General features: G+C 32.4%; 1 pseudogene; it reads right to left on the reverse strand.

Moving 5' to 3' along the window:
- Positions 1–4,939: 4,939 nt before the first annotated feature.
- The window catches only part of LOC114745208 (sterol 3-beta-glucosyltransferase UGT80A2-like), a 29,994-nt pseudogene continuing 17,966 nt past the window's right edge, over positions 4,940–16,967 (reverse strand).

Here is a 16,967-nt window from a genome sequence, read left to right on the forward strand (position 1 = left end):
GACTGAAAAAATATGTAAAACTTAAACACAGTCAAATGAAAACTTAAATATGGGTAAAAATATTGAATGTAAATGTGCGTTGCCGTCAAGATATAATATCTTGTGTGCCTACTTAATCAGGCAACTCGAGAAGGAGATCAAGGGAACTATAAGGAATCTTCAAGTGATATTACCAAAAGTAGTCAAACTCATCAAATGAGTGCCAGTACTACCACAGCATCAAGCTCTGGGGAGCAAGTAGGACAATGGAAGCCTAATCAAATTGCAGACACTGGGAAGCAAGAAACACAAAAACTTCCAAGTCAATCTTATGACAAAGAGCTGAATGAGCAAGCCTCGTCAGGTACTGAGAGGCCTTTGGCTCCGGTTACTCAAATTGCCTCCAGCCCTTCTACAAATCAAGAAAAAGGTATTGAGATTGCCTTGCAATCTGCTATTTGCCATAAATAATCACATGTTTCTTTGACTTTGGCCTTAATTTCTTTTACAGGTTTGAGTGTCTTAGGTATTTATCACTATCACTATCCTTTGGTATATTTAATGACTGATTCCTTTTGTTCAATAGAGTGCTTAGTGACACTTTGTTATCATATTCATTGGCTTGATTAATGTTTTTTTTTTTGTGAGATACTTCGCATTCTGATTTTTATAATCCGAAATCATCTAAAACAATTGACACTACTAGAAAACTTCTGAAGATGCCAAATCGTTTAATTAAATGACCACCTTTAGTATTAGCCACAGAGAACATACATAAATAATTTCTTTCACGTGTAAGAAGGAAGGAATTTATTAATTATTTTATCTACAACCTCATGCCATTCTACATTAAATTTCTCACTAATCTGAGAGGAGCTTTGTTTAGGTTCCTTGAAACAAAGCTCTACGTTTTTTTAATTAATTATTGATTCTAATATGCTATGATGGGAATTAAAAACTAATAGAAGAATCACAAGACTCAAAGACTCAATCTAGCAAGAATCTATTCGAGCAAGCCACAACTGTCAACGATAAAGAAAGTAATGTTTTTCTTTCTTCCTCTTCTTTTGGTTTTATTTTTCTTCAGTGTTTAGATGTAAGATATTTTTTTATTTTGTTAAAACGTTATATCATTCTATTTACTCTCAATTTTTTAAAACTAACAGGTTTAACTAAGGGGACTGAAGAGATGGGCGAGAACATTGAAAGGCCATTGGTTGAAGCTGCTAAAAGTGCTCTTAGCCCCACAGGAGCTTGTGATGCAGGTACTGATATTATTTTAACATGTGAAATAGGGTAATGCATGTCCATTATAGTACTTGGCTTATTAATTTTTTCTGACTTTCTTTTATGCGAATTGAAATATATTAGAGGAATTACAAGGCTCAAAAATTCGTCCACGTTAAAATTTGATCATCCGGACCACAATACCTATATTGTAATTGAAATATCATCACTCTGCTTTGGTACATTCCATGACCTTCTTTCTTCTGCAGAAAGTTCAACCACACATTTTTATTGCACTGATCATATAGGCATAGTTCATTTGGAGAAATTATCCTTACTTGCTATCATGGGAAATAAAATCAACTACAGAAGAATCACTAACTTAAAATTTCCCATTTCTGAGAATTTTCTTAATCAGATCTTCACCACCATTGTTATCGCTCTTGTTAGAGGGAAGGAAATTATTTTTATTTTGTTAAAACCTCATGTCAAATAATTTGTATTATAGTATTAGTATTTTTTATTTATTCACTTAGTATTAAGACTCAACAGATATACATGCAATGTCACCAAAAGACCATTGGTTATAACTATTAGAGGAACCAATTTCTACTGCATTTCAGGATCCATGGGTTGACCTTGTTGTAGTACTCATTTTCATAATTAATGTTTCTAACTTCTTATCATGTGAGAAATCGTTTGAAAATATCATGTGACTTGGAAATTTGGCATCCTATAACTTCGTCCACCCAGGCCTCATGTATGTCCTTGCTTTTTTTTTTTTTTTTTAATTCTGTATTCTTTTGCCTAATTAACTACCATAACCTTATATCGTGCCAAATATACCAGAGAAAAAGCCTTCAAATGACTACTCGTCTTTTAAATTTTAGAAGCTTTTTTTTCCCTTTACAATACCTTGCGTTATTTTGTTTGCTAAGCTTATTTGTTTGGCTTTTTGACTCCAGAGGTGAATGAGACTACCGAGAAACCCTTAACTCAAGCTGCGCAGGAAGGACAGAGACCAGCTGTAGTACAGGACATAGGTCCTAATACTGTTTTGATGGATCTTGATCTAATACTCTTGCTTAATTAATTCTTTATTTTGAATTTCTGTCATGTTAACTGAAATTTGCTAGAAGAATCACAGGAGTAAAAAACTAGTTCTAGAAAAAATTTGTTCAACCTACCCAAAACTTTTGTGACTAGTGACAAAAAAAAAGTAACGGATTTATTTCTCTTCAGAAAGAAGTAATTTATTTTTATTTTGAAAAAAACTCTTTTCTCATAAATTTTTTGTTGTTGTTTTTTTAGCTGTTGGAACTCAAGAGATTGATGACACCATGGACAAATCCTTGATTCAAACTGACCAAGATGCAGAGAAACTTGCCACAACACAAAATACAGGTTCTTATCCTGTTTTGTATCTTTTTCTTTTTTGGGTATTATTCTTTGGATGAACTAACAAGTCTGTTATCATGTTAATAAAAATGTACCAGAAGAATTACATGATTCATATATTGAGACTCAAAAGATATGCGATACTATTCAGAAGTCTTCAATTCCAGCTTCTCAAAATGTTCCAAGCTCAACCATGATTCATGAAGCAGGTATTGATTTGCAAGCTCCGATCAATTTGAAATGAATTGATAGGGAAAGAACTGCAATTTTCGCAGGACTTTTTCATTTTCTCAAAACGTGCCTCAAACTTTTTTTTGCCCCTCCTTGCTTGTTGATTCAGCTCTTGATCCATCACCTTCACAAGCTTCAGAACCTATGATTTCATCAATAGAGAAATCGAACATTTATAGAAGCTACAAGGGAATGATTGACATTCCTGAAAAACGCATGCCATATTTGGAGGCTGGCGTGAGGCGGCATCCTCAGGTGCTTGATTGGCTCAACACAAAGCGACGCAGAGTGTTTGCTTCCTCTTTCTTTTCCTTATTTGCTGAGGTGACTCATATCTTGAGGACCACTCGAAGAGTGGACTTGGCCGAAGATGATCGAAACTACATCAGAGAATGCTGCACAGCGTTGCAAGGGGTTGGCTTTGATGATTCCTGGATCAGTTACGTGCATGGCTGCATTGACGAATGTGAAGATGGAGAAGACCTCAAGAGGAAGGTTAAGGAGGCTGAAGATCATGCTTCAAATTTGAAAGCTCAGCTTGAGTCCATCAACAAGGAGTTATCTTCGGTGGAGGAATCCTTAGTGTTGTTGCGTAACAGGTCCAGTAGGCTGCATGATCTCATTGAGTCCTGAAGTTTGTGGATTCTCTTGGACATTTACTTGCTTTGACTTTTTCAGTATATATTTACTTCTGTATATTCATTTATAGTTTGTCTAATGTACATTATAAGTAATGCGTCATGTTGGATCCAATGAACTTGATCGTTCTGCATGTTACTTGCAATATTGAAGGAACGTGATCATAAAGACATTGTTCATGGTAGCATCAGTGACGTTGTTCTCTCTTGTGTTTTTGTTTCTGAGTTCCCTTGTTCAATGTAAACAAAACAGGATTTGTTTGTCTTCTGCTAGCGTCTTTTGGAGCAGAATGGATTCGTGTTTCATCAATACATTGATAAATGTGTTATCTACCATCTTAATCCTCATCATATTATATGTTTATCAGAATAAAAACTGATATTTGGAGAAGGCATAGTGTTATCGAAAATTCGATGAAAAACAGAACAAAGCAGAGCAGTAGATAAGTTACAAGATATAAGCCGATCAAATTGTCAATGCCAGCTTTCAAGTCTATTTACCACGCCAACTCTCGTTTTGTTGGCTTGCGTTGTAAATATAGACAGCTAATTGGTACATTCAGGAGATTCATATTAAAAAGTTCTAACCTTTTTCTTTCTTCTTCGAAAAATTTAAGCCAAAGGAGATTTTTTAATTGCATGTGAAACCTGCTCGCTATTTGTGAAAGAGAGTTCAAATTTAGTGCCTATTTAAGTTCAGCTTCAAATAAATTATAAGAGTTAGAAGTCAATACTTAGCTCTTTAACCTTATAAAAGGTCTTAAATGGTTATTTTTTAAAAAATTAAACTTAATATATTAGTATTTTAGACTTTTTATTAAGATTCAATATCTCAATATCATCATTTTTTGTTAACAGTTTTTAGACTAAAAGATTAAAAATATACTTTTTTAAAGTCAAGGAACCAAATCAAAATTTTATCTAAATTAAAACTTAAAAGACTAAAAATATATTTTAACCTTTAAAAAAAAATCCAAATCCCTTCTACACACGTCAAAATAAATTAAAAATCCAAAAACATAATTATTTCATAAGCTATCAAACAGTCCCTATACATGCTAAAATTAATTTCAAACATATATCTCGTAAACTATTATTGCTTTTCAATTATACTCAGAAATCAATCTTATAATCAATTTTATAAATTCACTGCAACTAAATTCTGTTTTTTCAACTCAAACCCAAACACACCCTTAAGTTTTCTCAATGACTAGTACATAATAAAAAACTGAATAAATCAGCATCTCTTAAAAAGCAATTAAAATTTATTATCACTTCTGAATGGTGATAACTTCTATTCAAAGAATGTTTCAATTTTTAAATCTTAATCTGATATAAACTATATTTCTTGTCGCCTTTCTAAATTTCTCTATAACATCTGTCATAGGTCATTCATTTTCCCCTTTGTTAACCCCACTGATCTGCACAGACATTTATAATTACATCAAATGGAATAGTTGCAGGCGTTGAATGGTAAATTGAATTCTATAGATTGAAAGCAGAAGAATGCACAAAGCACATTTCACAAACTCAGAAACTATATACTGTAATTCAAATTATAGATTACGAGGTGGGAACTGCACAACTTGCTTGATCAAAACCAGGAACAACCAAAACATCTACGTATAGAGAACAAACTTGATGGCTTGGGTTCGGGATCAGACTCTGGTTTCATCCGAGGAAGATGCTTAAAGAATGCTTTCACCGCTCCTTCCACGCCATCCTCGTTTTCTATGGCCTTTGCTAGTTCAAGTGCACGATCCTTTACCTGGAATCACATCATATTGCACATATAAACATGATGGTCATAGAATTTCTGCAACACTGCTAATCATAAACTTCCTTAGAGTTTCAAATAACTGAAATGCTCTGCACGACACCTCAACCATGGGCGATAGGCAAGTCCTGTCATCGTAGCTGAAAACTAGTTCTTCTCAACTAGCAAGCAAAAGCAGAGACAAGTATATCTCTCATAAATTGCTTTTTTGCATCACAATCCACGTTTTAGTATCATGCATCAATAATTAGCAGACAATGCGTAGAGTGGTTAAGGTCCCTCTTCACTTCTGACATATATATATGCTTCCTTTTGCTCGCTTTCATATTATCAAACTTAAAAGTGAAAGAAGGTCATATTACCTTAATACCTTGGAATCTAGCATAAAATTTATTGCGTCAACCAACTTAGGCAGAGAAAGCTCATCAACTGGGATGGGTTCTGGACCAACTCCTATGGCATGTACTCGCTCCCCCCGAAATGGTTGATCACCAAAGAATGGAACTATGGTTGTCGGGCACTACAAGGAAACATTTAAAAAAAAACATAATAATAATAATAAAATTCCTTTTCAAAAAAAAAAAAAGGAGAATCAGAATATATGAAACTTGGTTATGTTGAAATGGATCGCAAATCTAAAATCGTCAAGTTGTTGGTAGAATAGAAGATCGTATTTTTATTGTGTTGGATTCGGATAATTTTATTAGGCCATTGCTTTAAGTTAGGAATAGGCTTCATTTTAAGTTGCTCCTGGAAGATACGCATATGATGGGAGATTTTTAAGGAAAAATAGGTCGGGGTTTTTGCCCCAATTTCTTAAACGTTGGCTGTAACAACTCAACATAGGTAGTAGTATTATATTTCAATTATTTGTATTTGATCTATTATGCAGAGAGAGAGGGTCTATAAATTACTTACTGCAGCCTTTAGCCCAGCAGCCGTAGTTCCTGCACCTCCATGATGTACCTGGAAGAAACGGGGAAAAGAATAATAATTTGCAAATACACCCAAAAGTAAACGAAAAAAAAGAGAGATTTTACCAAAAAAGAAACAGAGAGAGACCTGTAAGCACATCATTAAGAATGAAAAATCAAAATTTCGCATAGAAATTTTTTGGAGAGGACTGTGACTTATCATGAAGCTAACAAAAACGCAATCTTATTCCACTCCACAATTTGCTAACTAAACCTGTGCCATAACCATTTTTATTTATTTATTTATTATCTGAGTTCACTAGCCATTTCTTTTCATGCTAGGATGCAATACAGATGTAAAAAAAAAAAAAAAATTACCAGCAGTAAAGTAATTGAAGTCAAATCTTTTCGAGCATCCTTAGGTCAGCATCAACACATACCAGGCAAAGTAAACTTAGATGCACTTATTATTATTAGGCGTATGTCATGACCATATGAAGTGAATTTTTATTACAGCCAGATAGATTTAGCCGGGCTGTTGTGTCCCACATTCATGAGATGAACTACAGTTCTGCCCAAAATTTGGAATCATGCTCAGCTTAGTTTATGGTTGGGCTTTGGTCCAGGATCCAATCATAGTTTAGAGTCTCTGTTCACTTCATTGACCATGGCTTGAAATCTTGACAGTTCAGGGTATGTTAGGATTAGAGTTTGCAAAACGTATTTAAATCAAATGCGAAGTAGACAAAGCAAGATCATGGCTGATTTGGTTCAAACATGGGTTTAGGATTTGCTCTGCCTCAAACACGAGTCTAAGAAAATAAATGAGAGCTTATGGGTGCTTTTTTTTCTAAGTGGGTTTGGGTCTTGCAAACAGAATACCAAATATAGCCTAAACCACCTAAGATAACTACCATCATGTAATAACTACCTATGATGGAGATTATTAGCATGTCAAGCATTAAGATGGAGGTTCCCAAGAATATTGAAGCCCTTGACTAGCCAAAAAAATTATAGTAAACTGCTAAGTTAGAGCAGAAAGTCCAACACACTCAGACAAGTTTGAACCAGCAATTTAGCTGGCTGACACTAAAGCTCCTCTACATCTACCATGGCACAAATTTCTGAGAATTACAAGATTTATGTTAGTGATTTCCTGATGTCAAAGTATCTTTGAAATTGTGCCGAACCAAGATTGATAGAAATAGAGGATCTCACCACAGCCTTGCAGCGTAAGAATAGCCAGTCATGAGGGCAATTATCCAATAAGTATATAGAGTCTTTTGGTTCTGCCACTGAGAAGAAGCATAAATAGTTTAAAACCAAAGACGATTACTACAGAAAAAGAAAGTAAGATTTTATCTTACAATTTCCAAGACCTCCCCATCCTTTATTGATGATGCCCCTCTGTCCAGTTTTTTCTAATGCTTCTACAATGATTTGAGTCATTTTTTCTGGTTTTTGAATAGGCTGTAATAAGTGTACGAGAAAGACATGAAGTAAATAAGATCAAAAGAGCAATGATAAAATAAAAATTCAGTTCATGAAATCCTAATTCCCTTCTTTATTATTTAGCGGTACATGAAGCCTCAAGTATAACAGACAGACAATCATTAAAAAAGAACAAAACTTCAAACAGGGGAAGTACCAAATTGTACTAAGGATGCAATAATACTAACATCCTCATAATTCGTGTATTAACCTTTATATTACATAAGTTCATCATCAAGGAGCGAAAAGACTTAGTAACCAGAAGGCAGTTAATTAATAGTGGCTCTTTTAAGTACATGGTAATTAACTATAATTCCTGAACCTTAGTTTCAAAATTTTAGGATGTTTTATCTCATTCAGCATTGAAAAATAGATAAAAACAATTAATAGGACCATTTGATTCTCATTTGACATGATATTTTCAATAGTCTTTTACGTGTTTATAACAAGTGAAAAAAAAAATGAACACTTTGCAGAGTAGACCCTCTGTAAATTATGATAGAGGCAAGTTATATAACGATTAACTGATGTAGCAGATTGGCACGTCTTGGAAACCATTTCCTGCCCATTGTATATCAGAACCAAATTGAAATGCATGAATCTTTTTCGAAGAAGACAACATAAAGTTCAAATGTGTTTTAGCAAACAGGAATGATATGGCCAAAATGCATAATGGAAATAATGAAACAGACTTACCAGGCTACCAAATCCAATGTAAACAGGCTTGTCAGCCTCCTCAAGCCACTTCACGAGTGACTCTGGGGGTTGTTTGATGCAAGATCAAGCAAGCAAAACCCGACAACATCAATTTTTGGACCCCAGTCTGCAAACCAAGAAATAACAGAGATTAGATGCTCCTGTCATGGGTCTGGCAGCAGAAGATAATACAGGTTATGTTTCAAGCACTTGACACACCTTCTACATGGAGTTAACGGTTCAAATAGGATGAGAAAAAGAAACAATATAACCAGTGGAAGAGGTTAACTTACTTTAAGGGAGAAAAATTAAGCAAAAAAAAAAGTTTTTTTTTGGGTTGTTGTTTGGGGGTTTTTTCCCTGGGGGGGAGTGGAGTGAAGAATTTATTCACTGAATGAAAAAGGAAGGAAGAGGAAGCGAAATGCCCAAGATTAATTGAGGCTTTTCTCAACAGCAAAGCACACTGTCTTTGCCGAAACATTTTCCTTAATTGAAAGAAATAATTTCATCAAGCACCCTTTTCATTTGGCACCAAAGGACAACAACATAAAATAAAGATATATAAAGACCAGAATCAAGAGCAACGAACTTTTATGACATGAAACACTATTTAGATGTGCAGCGCATGAATATGACTATAAATTATAAATGTTATGATTGAGATCTAAAACAAACCTTTCGGTTTAGGAACAAGGTGAGGGCTCCATATCTATGCATGTGGTACATCATTACCAGAGCCTTGTGAACTACTTTAGTACGTGACTGGCCGGAGCTTCAACTTTTTCTTCTAAGATCATTGATCATGTCTCGTATTCCCAGCCAAATCAATGAGTCAACAATTTGATATGAAAGCTGAAATTGTTATACATGACTGATCTCCAATTAAAATACGTGGACAAAGAAAAGTGAAGGAATCATGAGAACCGAACAAATTTAAGAAACTCACCCTATGTCCAGCTGGTTGCTTCACACGGCACAAATGATGCGGATGTTCACTGGTAGGCCTGAAGGAAGAAGACAGTACACACAATGCAGATTTAAATTTACCGCAAAACAATACCAATAAACAATTATCGAAAAACATGAAATAAAATTTTCTAGACTAGAAAATGCTGAAGAAGTAAGACTACATTACCGAGATAAGACTTACGTCCATGGCATTGTAAAAAAAATATGTATCGGTATTTTCAGTGCCTCTGCCGCATGGGTATGACCTAAAATTGAATGTTGCAATGTCCATCAGCAAAGTATGATGAACAGGCGAGAAAGCGTGCCTGACTAAGAAAAAGATAGGACTTATTTCACATTATAAAATTGGATGAAGTATAGCATATCGTATGATTACATTACAGAAAGACAAAATTTATTAGTGAAGTATTTTTCTCTGACGTTTGAAAACAAGTAGAATTGCCCTACAGACCATCCCAACATCAAAAGGGGAATAGTGTGTGAAAACTTGGGTTGGTATTTGAAGATCATGATGACTTTTGATTCTTTGAAGAAATCATTTCTGGATCTTTTTTCAAGTTCATAATTGCATTCTTCTGTCAGCCGTTCAGGATATTTGCACCATGGTTTTGTAATCCAGACGAGGAAATTACACCAGCTAGTATCCAGTTTCAACTAGAATCACTAGTGTAACATGGAACTAGTAGAAGTAGATGCAAACTGACCAGTCTAACCAGAAATCAGTGAACAAACACTGGTTTGTGGTCGCACAATTTCATCTTTACATGAAATGGATTGACCAAGTTTGGAGGTTATGAAAAATATGGAAGATTTGCCTAATTAAGAGATATGAATGACATAGTAAAGTCTTGTGGATTAAGAAAATAGTTAACACAATGCACCCAAAAAGTAAGTGGCATGTGTCTTCTGTGATTATAGTCGAAATAGAGGTTGAGGAGTCAGAGTTATGTCATCAGAGTCCTTCAATGATCTGTTTTGTTTGTTTCATTCCTTTTACTCATCACTTTTGCAGTCCCAACGCATTTCCTAAACAAGATTTCATGATCTAGCTATAATCCCATCTAATTATTATTTTGAAGTTATCTGATTTAATAATTAGAAAAAAATAGAATTAATTTAGCGAACATCGCAAAAACTAAATTTCTCTAACGAACAAATTAGGGGGACAACATGAAAGGAAAATTAAAATGCACAAATATAACCAATCATATCAAAATGCTACTGACAAAAAAAACTATACCATATGCTGGGGGATTGGCGATGATTGCATCAGCTTTGAAAGGAAATGTGGTCAACGTAGAATATCTAGTCAGTTTTCATATACTTCATGGAAAGAATGGTGTGTGAAAAACTCGGACTGGTATTTGAAGATTATGGTGACTTTTGATTCTTTGAAGAAAGCATTTTTTAGATATTTTCCCAGTTCATAATTACATTCTTCAGCCATGCAGGATATTTACACCATAGTCCTGTAACCCAAGCGAGATAGTTGCACCAGCTTGTATCCATTTTCAACTAGAATTACAGTGTAACATAGAATATGAAAGAGTTACCCAATTAAGAGATTTAAATAACTCAATAAAGTCTTGTAAGTTAAGAAAATAGTTAACATAACCAACGCAAAAAGTAATTGGCATAAATATCTTTCTGTGATTATAGTCCAAATATATGCTGAGGAGTCAGTGTTCCGTGATCACTGAGTCCTTCAATAATCTATTCTGTTTGTTTCATTCCTTTCCTCCATTTTCTCTAGCCAACATGTTAAGGGGACAACATAAGAGGAAAATTAAATTGCACAAATTTAACCAATCATTATGCTAGGCAATTGACAATAATTGCATCAGCCTTTAAAGGAATGCCAGACTCTGTCAGGTTCTTCACATTATCACATAGAGAGTAAATTTTTTCTTTGATTTGATTTTCTTGAATAGGTATTACAAATATAAGAGCTAATTAGATTTATCTTAAATATAAATTTTATTCACTTTGTCTCTCAAATTTAAAATGTTTTCTCTAAAATATTTCTATTGATTGCAAGGGTTTTCACTAAAAAATAGTTTCAATACACATGATTAAATATGGTGGTTTAAGAATTTCAATACACATTTATTACAATTAACCAACTTAACTAATTTTTTTAATCTCTTCATGGATGTAGTATCTCATAAGGCCCTCAAGGCCGGAAATCATTATTTTTTATTATATGTGCCCTAAAAAGATTTTAAAACTTACTCCCTCGATCCCTTTTCATCACTCAAGACAGCAACACTAGCTTACTCCCTCTCCCATGATATGTGTTATTCAATGAAGCATAGAAATTGTTGCAAGTTTATTTCAGTGAGATCTAAATGAAACATTATAATCTCAGTGAGAAAAATATGTCATAGTTTCTGCACGAAAACCAAAAGAGGTAAAATTCAGTTTTGCATGTCACTTGCTGTGTTTGGTTGATTTTAGAAAATATATCTCCTTAATTAAAAGATGATTGGTTTTTCTTATTCTTAATTGCTTAGACAATTGTTGTCAGTATGTATTCTTTTCTTTTTCTTTCTAAACTCTTATATTATAAGTGAGAATAGATTCCAGATTTTTAAGACATAACCTAGATTTCTAAATAGGTTTAAAGAATTATATGTGAACTCGGAAACATGGACTTCTAAAGCATATTTTAGGCAATGCTTAGGCTTAAGCCCGAAAAAAGCCTATATACATTTCAGACTCACGTCTTAGATATTTATAACGGCCTAGACCTATTTGCCTAGAGTCCCTCGTCTATTTTCATCTCTACCTACCGTACATTGATCCATGCTACTTGAATTAAATGATGAATCATTATTCGATCAGTAAAACCACCATTGTTAGGTACAAATTTGTACTAAAAATTTAAAATTGTAGTAATTTTGTATTACATAGTTAAAACTTCCTAAACAACTTTGTTCTTTAATCCTATTTTTTCCCCCTCTTTCTTTTCTTCTTCTAGTAGGAGACCATATGATATTCATTATTTCCTATTTCTCAAACCTTTTATCAGCACTCTCTAATTATTTTGTTTCCTTCTAGTTTCAGAAGAAATCATTTCAAATTAAACATTGATTTCCGAAGAATTCTTCTAGTTCTTGTGTCTACAATATATCTCTCTATTAATTACTCCTTATTCTTCCCTTCAGATCAAACTTGTTTCGCTGTTTTCCACATACAAGCTACTTATATTTTTTTTTTAAAAAAAAAAGTCATTTTCTTGCGTTAGCTTTATAGAGTCTGGGGTAGTGGAACCAACAAAACATCAGCTTTATTGTTTTCTTGTCAATCATGTGCCCATAAAAATCTAAGGAAAAAAGAAAGGAAAGAAATCTCCCTTCGGAGGTTCTTTTTTCTTGCTCTTAAATTCACATATGAAATATTATTTTTTTATTAAAAAATGTGGGTGTCTCATTTGGACAAAGTTTTGTTGTTTTTCATTTTGATCAACCTGTTATAAAGTTAAAAAGAACAAAAAGACAAAATCTTTGCCTTAGATATTTTGCAGCTAATTGCAACAGCTAGAAATTTAGTTTTAAGTTTTTAGGTCGAATAATTAATTTCATCTTTGAATGAAATGGATACACCAAGTTTACAAGTTATAACCCAATTGAGATATTTAAATTAGTAAAGTCTTGAAGCAGATAATAATGCTTTCCCTTTGATTTGATTTCGTTGAATATGTATCTCAAAAAGTCCTGGAGGCAGGAAGCCCTTTTTTTTTTTTTTTTCCCTGTATCTGTTAATATGTAAAATCAAAATAGTAGAAATCCAGCCATAAAAATAGTAGTTATTAAATTCCAAGATCCGATCTGAAAAGCAGCTAATATATTTTAAGACCATTTCATTGGAACAAGCTTCTTTCAAGTTGCAGATTTTAAAGGAAACAAAGATAAATAGTTTAATTATATTTTTCAAAAATTGATCTTATAAACCAGTTTTATAATTTCATCGCAACTAAACTCAATTTTTCCAATTCAAATTCAAAAATACTCTTAATTTTTCTCACAGACAAGGAAAATAATAACAGAACTGAATAAAATCAGCATCGTTCTCTAAAGAACAACCAAAACTATAACTCAATTATAGATACTACCCTTAATCCTAAATATAACAGCTAGTTAAAAGTCATAAATATAAAACTCCAATTTATTTTGTATCTCAAATTTATAATGTGTTCTAAAAAAATTCCTATTGATTATAAGGTATTTTTATTAAAGTATAATTTTACTGTACATGATTAAATAAAAATAATTTAACGAAGTCAACGTATATTTGTTATACTTAACTAATATGTTTTTTTACCTTTTCTAAATTAATTATCTAGTCCTTATATTAAGTACTGACACTAATAGATTCCGAGGTGGGAGGCACTTGGAACATCTACGTAAAGAAAACAAACTTGATCATTATTCAACCAAATCATAGGAATGATCATTAATTTAGTTATTTCTCCCCCCATGACCCCATTATATATATACAACTTACAACAAATAACTGAATTGCGTAAATTAAAAAATTAATTAAAACTCAGAATTTTTAAAAAACAATAAATACATTAAAAAAGAGTGTAGTCGTTTTCCAGACATACCCTTGTTTAGGAACTAAACGAGAGAAAAGAAGAGTAGAAAACTAACGTAGGAAAAATACATGATTAATTGGGAGTAAAAATAAAAAGGATACATTCAATTTTTAAATAAAAAAATGTATCTTATAAAAAACTGATGATATTGTAATTCATATTTACGACGAGGATAGTAAATCTTCAATAGTATACTCTATCTTCTGTATATCCTGCAGTACATTATCCACACCAATTGAATTATATAATAAATCATCATTCAATCAGTAACAACTCTATTCTTAGTCTAAAAAGTTGAAAGGATGGATAAAAGAATTGTCGGCCACTAAAAGAAAAGGCGTGAAAAACGTTGTTAGTTTTTGAAAAAATAATTATATCATTACTGTGTAATATAAAACTGAGATAATATTAAAATATTTTAATATCTGCATATATTGATATATGTGTGAGAATAATCTATTTATAAAAAATATAATAAAATCACAAGAGTGAAAACTAAAATGCAAGTTAAAGAAAGATCTAATGCGTTTAAAAAAAAAAAAAAAGGGAAGAATTGCAACAAAGTCTTAATAAAAAATATAATTATTAAAAAGTTTTAATAACAACTAAACAACATGTAATAATAAGTTTTAAAAGAAAATGACAACTCCTAATTTGTTATTGAGACTTTTTAGTAATTACTCCTTTTGATTTTAAATATAAGACCCATCTTGTAATGTAATTTATATTACAAAATGAATTTTATATTTAAAATTGGGAGAGTATATTTTTTTCCTAAACTTCATTATAATTCTCTTTTTGAAAAAAGGCAGAAACATCTCACAAACAAGATTAAAAAAAGAAGCCTATCATGTACCTAAAAGATGCATTTTTAAAAAAGGCCTACCACATGTTTTCCATCTTTTTCCGCCCCTCCTTCTTCCTCATCTCTTGTTCCTCTTTCGTTTTCCTCCTGTTGCTTTCTTGTTCTAGTTGAAGAGCATCTGGTATTGATTGCTTCCTATTTCTCACCTCACTCTCTGTTTTTTAAACTTGTTCTCCTGTTTCCTCCAAGCTTCAGAAGAATCATTCCAAATCAAATATCCATTTCCTATGAAGTCTTCTAGTTCCTGTGTCTAGCTACCATGTATCTCTCTAGCTATTAATCACTTCTTTTTCTTCCCAATTTTCAGATCAAACTTGTTTTGCTGTTTTTTACATACAAGCTACTTATCAAAAACCAAAAAAAAAAAAGCCTTTTTCCTGCATTAGTTTTGTTGTTTTCTTGTGAATCATATGCCCATAAAAATCCCAAAAAAATTCCCTTCAACGGTTTTCCCCCCTTTCCTCTTAAGTTTACGTATAAAATTGTTTTCCCCTCAAAAAAAGGTTGGCGTCTGGTTGAACAAAGTCTGTTGTTTTCCATTGTGATCAATCTTGTATATATAAAAATCTCGGGGAAAAAAAAAAAGGTTTGCCTTGGAGAATTTGGATTTGTTGTTTTCTTGTCAATCATATGCCCATAAAAATCTGAAAAAAAAAAAGTGGAAGTGTCTGGTTTGAAGAAAGTCTGTCGTTTTTCGTTGTGGTCAATCTTGTATAAAAGTCTCCCAAAAAAAAAAAAAACAAATCTTTGCCTTAAAGATTATGGTAGTGTCTGCTTCATCTATAGAGTTCACGAGAGACAAGAAGTTGTGCTGATCAGTAGTGTTGCTGGTAAATTCTGACTCTTGATGGTTTTAAATTTTCAGATAAAATAATTAATGAAGAGTGCCATGATTGGAATACCTAATCTGTTTCTTGTCAATCACAGAACTTTCTCAAAGCTGAAGCGAAGACCACAGGCACAGCATATCCTCATCTACTTCAGGTAACTTTCCTTCCTTATTGTTGTTTCTATCAGTGTTGTTTTTATTGATGATACTGATAGAGATGCCGCTTCTCGTTACCTCAATTTCTGTTGTTTTTTTTTTTCTTTTTCCGGAAATAACTTATTTCCTAAAGCATACAGTAGATGGAAAGGGTTTTATCCTCGTCGGAATTAGGGACAAGCTCAGATTGATTTAGTAGGTGTTTGGCTAACATGAAAAATCCTTTTTAAAATTATTTTTTGATAAATTAAGATAAATTTTTTCACATATTTATTTTGTATACTGTAAAATTATTTTTAAAACCATGATTTTAATTAAATTTAAAGACTCTCTTAATATCCAACCAATTTTATGCAAAAATGGACCACCCTCCCATTCTATCCGAAAGCTATCCCACCTGTGTGAAGAAGAGAGATCAAATGAGTTGAATGATATATTTAATTCTTCTCTATTAGTTAATATATACCTAATTATAAAGATAGTTTTGATTCTAAATATAAAATTTATTTTCCATGTTTATCAATTTTCTTCTAAAATACTCTTATTGATACTTTTTAACTACTCCCTCCATTCCTTATTATAAAAGATAAATAACCAAATTACGTTGATAAAAAAAACAGTTAAAATTAGTTGAAGATAATTAATGTGTAAAAAGTATAATGTTTTTTTACAACAATACCCCCATTAATAAAGAGAGAATATGAGAGAGAACAATTAAATTATTAAAAGAAAGAGAAGTAGGAGGGAGAGAGGGTATGAGTTGGAAACAAAATAAATAAGGGTAAAATAATAAATCAATACAAAAAAATAGAGACAACTTTTAAGTGTCTCTTATATATGGGAACATGCCATAAGCATCAAATATCTCTCATAATAAGGAACGGAGGGAGTATATGAGAATATAATAAAATCGGTTAAGATATTTTGAAAAAAAAAAGACATATTTATTATAATTAATTAACTTATAATTTTTTAAATCTAATTAAATTAATTAAATAAATTTTATATTAAATTAATACAGTGAAGTCCATCTTATATGGACATTAGTACGTGTCATATCTAAATCAGTTAAAAATTACAGCTAAGCATGAGCTGGATACATTTACCCTAAGAACCTACTCTTCTCACCTTGGATTTCACTAGCCACGCTAGGCCATGAACTTTGGGTTTTCGAACTTTATCTGCGCCTCTTTAATT

Source organism: Neltuma alba, unplaced genomic scaffold, assembly GCF_004799145.2.
Source record: "Neltuma alba isolate B1F8T4 unplaced genomic scaffold, ASM479914v2 tig00004558_pilon, whole genome shotgun sequence".
NCBI classification, from domain to species: domain Eukaryota; kingdom Viridiplantae; phylum Streptophyta; class Magnoliopsida; order Fabales; family Fabaceae; genus Neltuma; species Neltuma alba.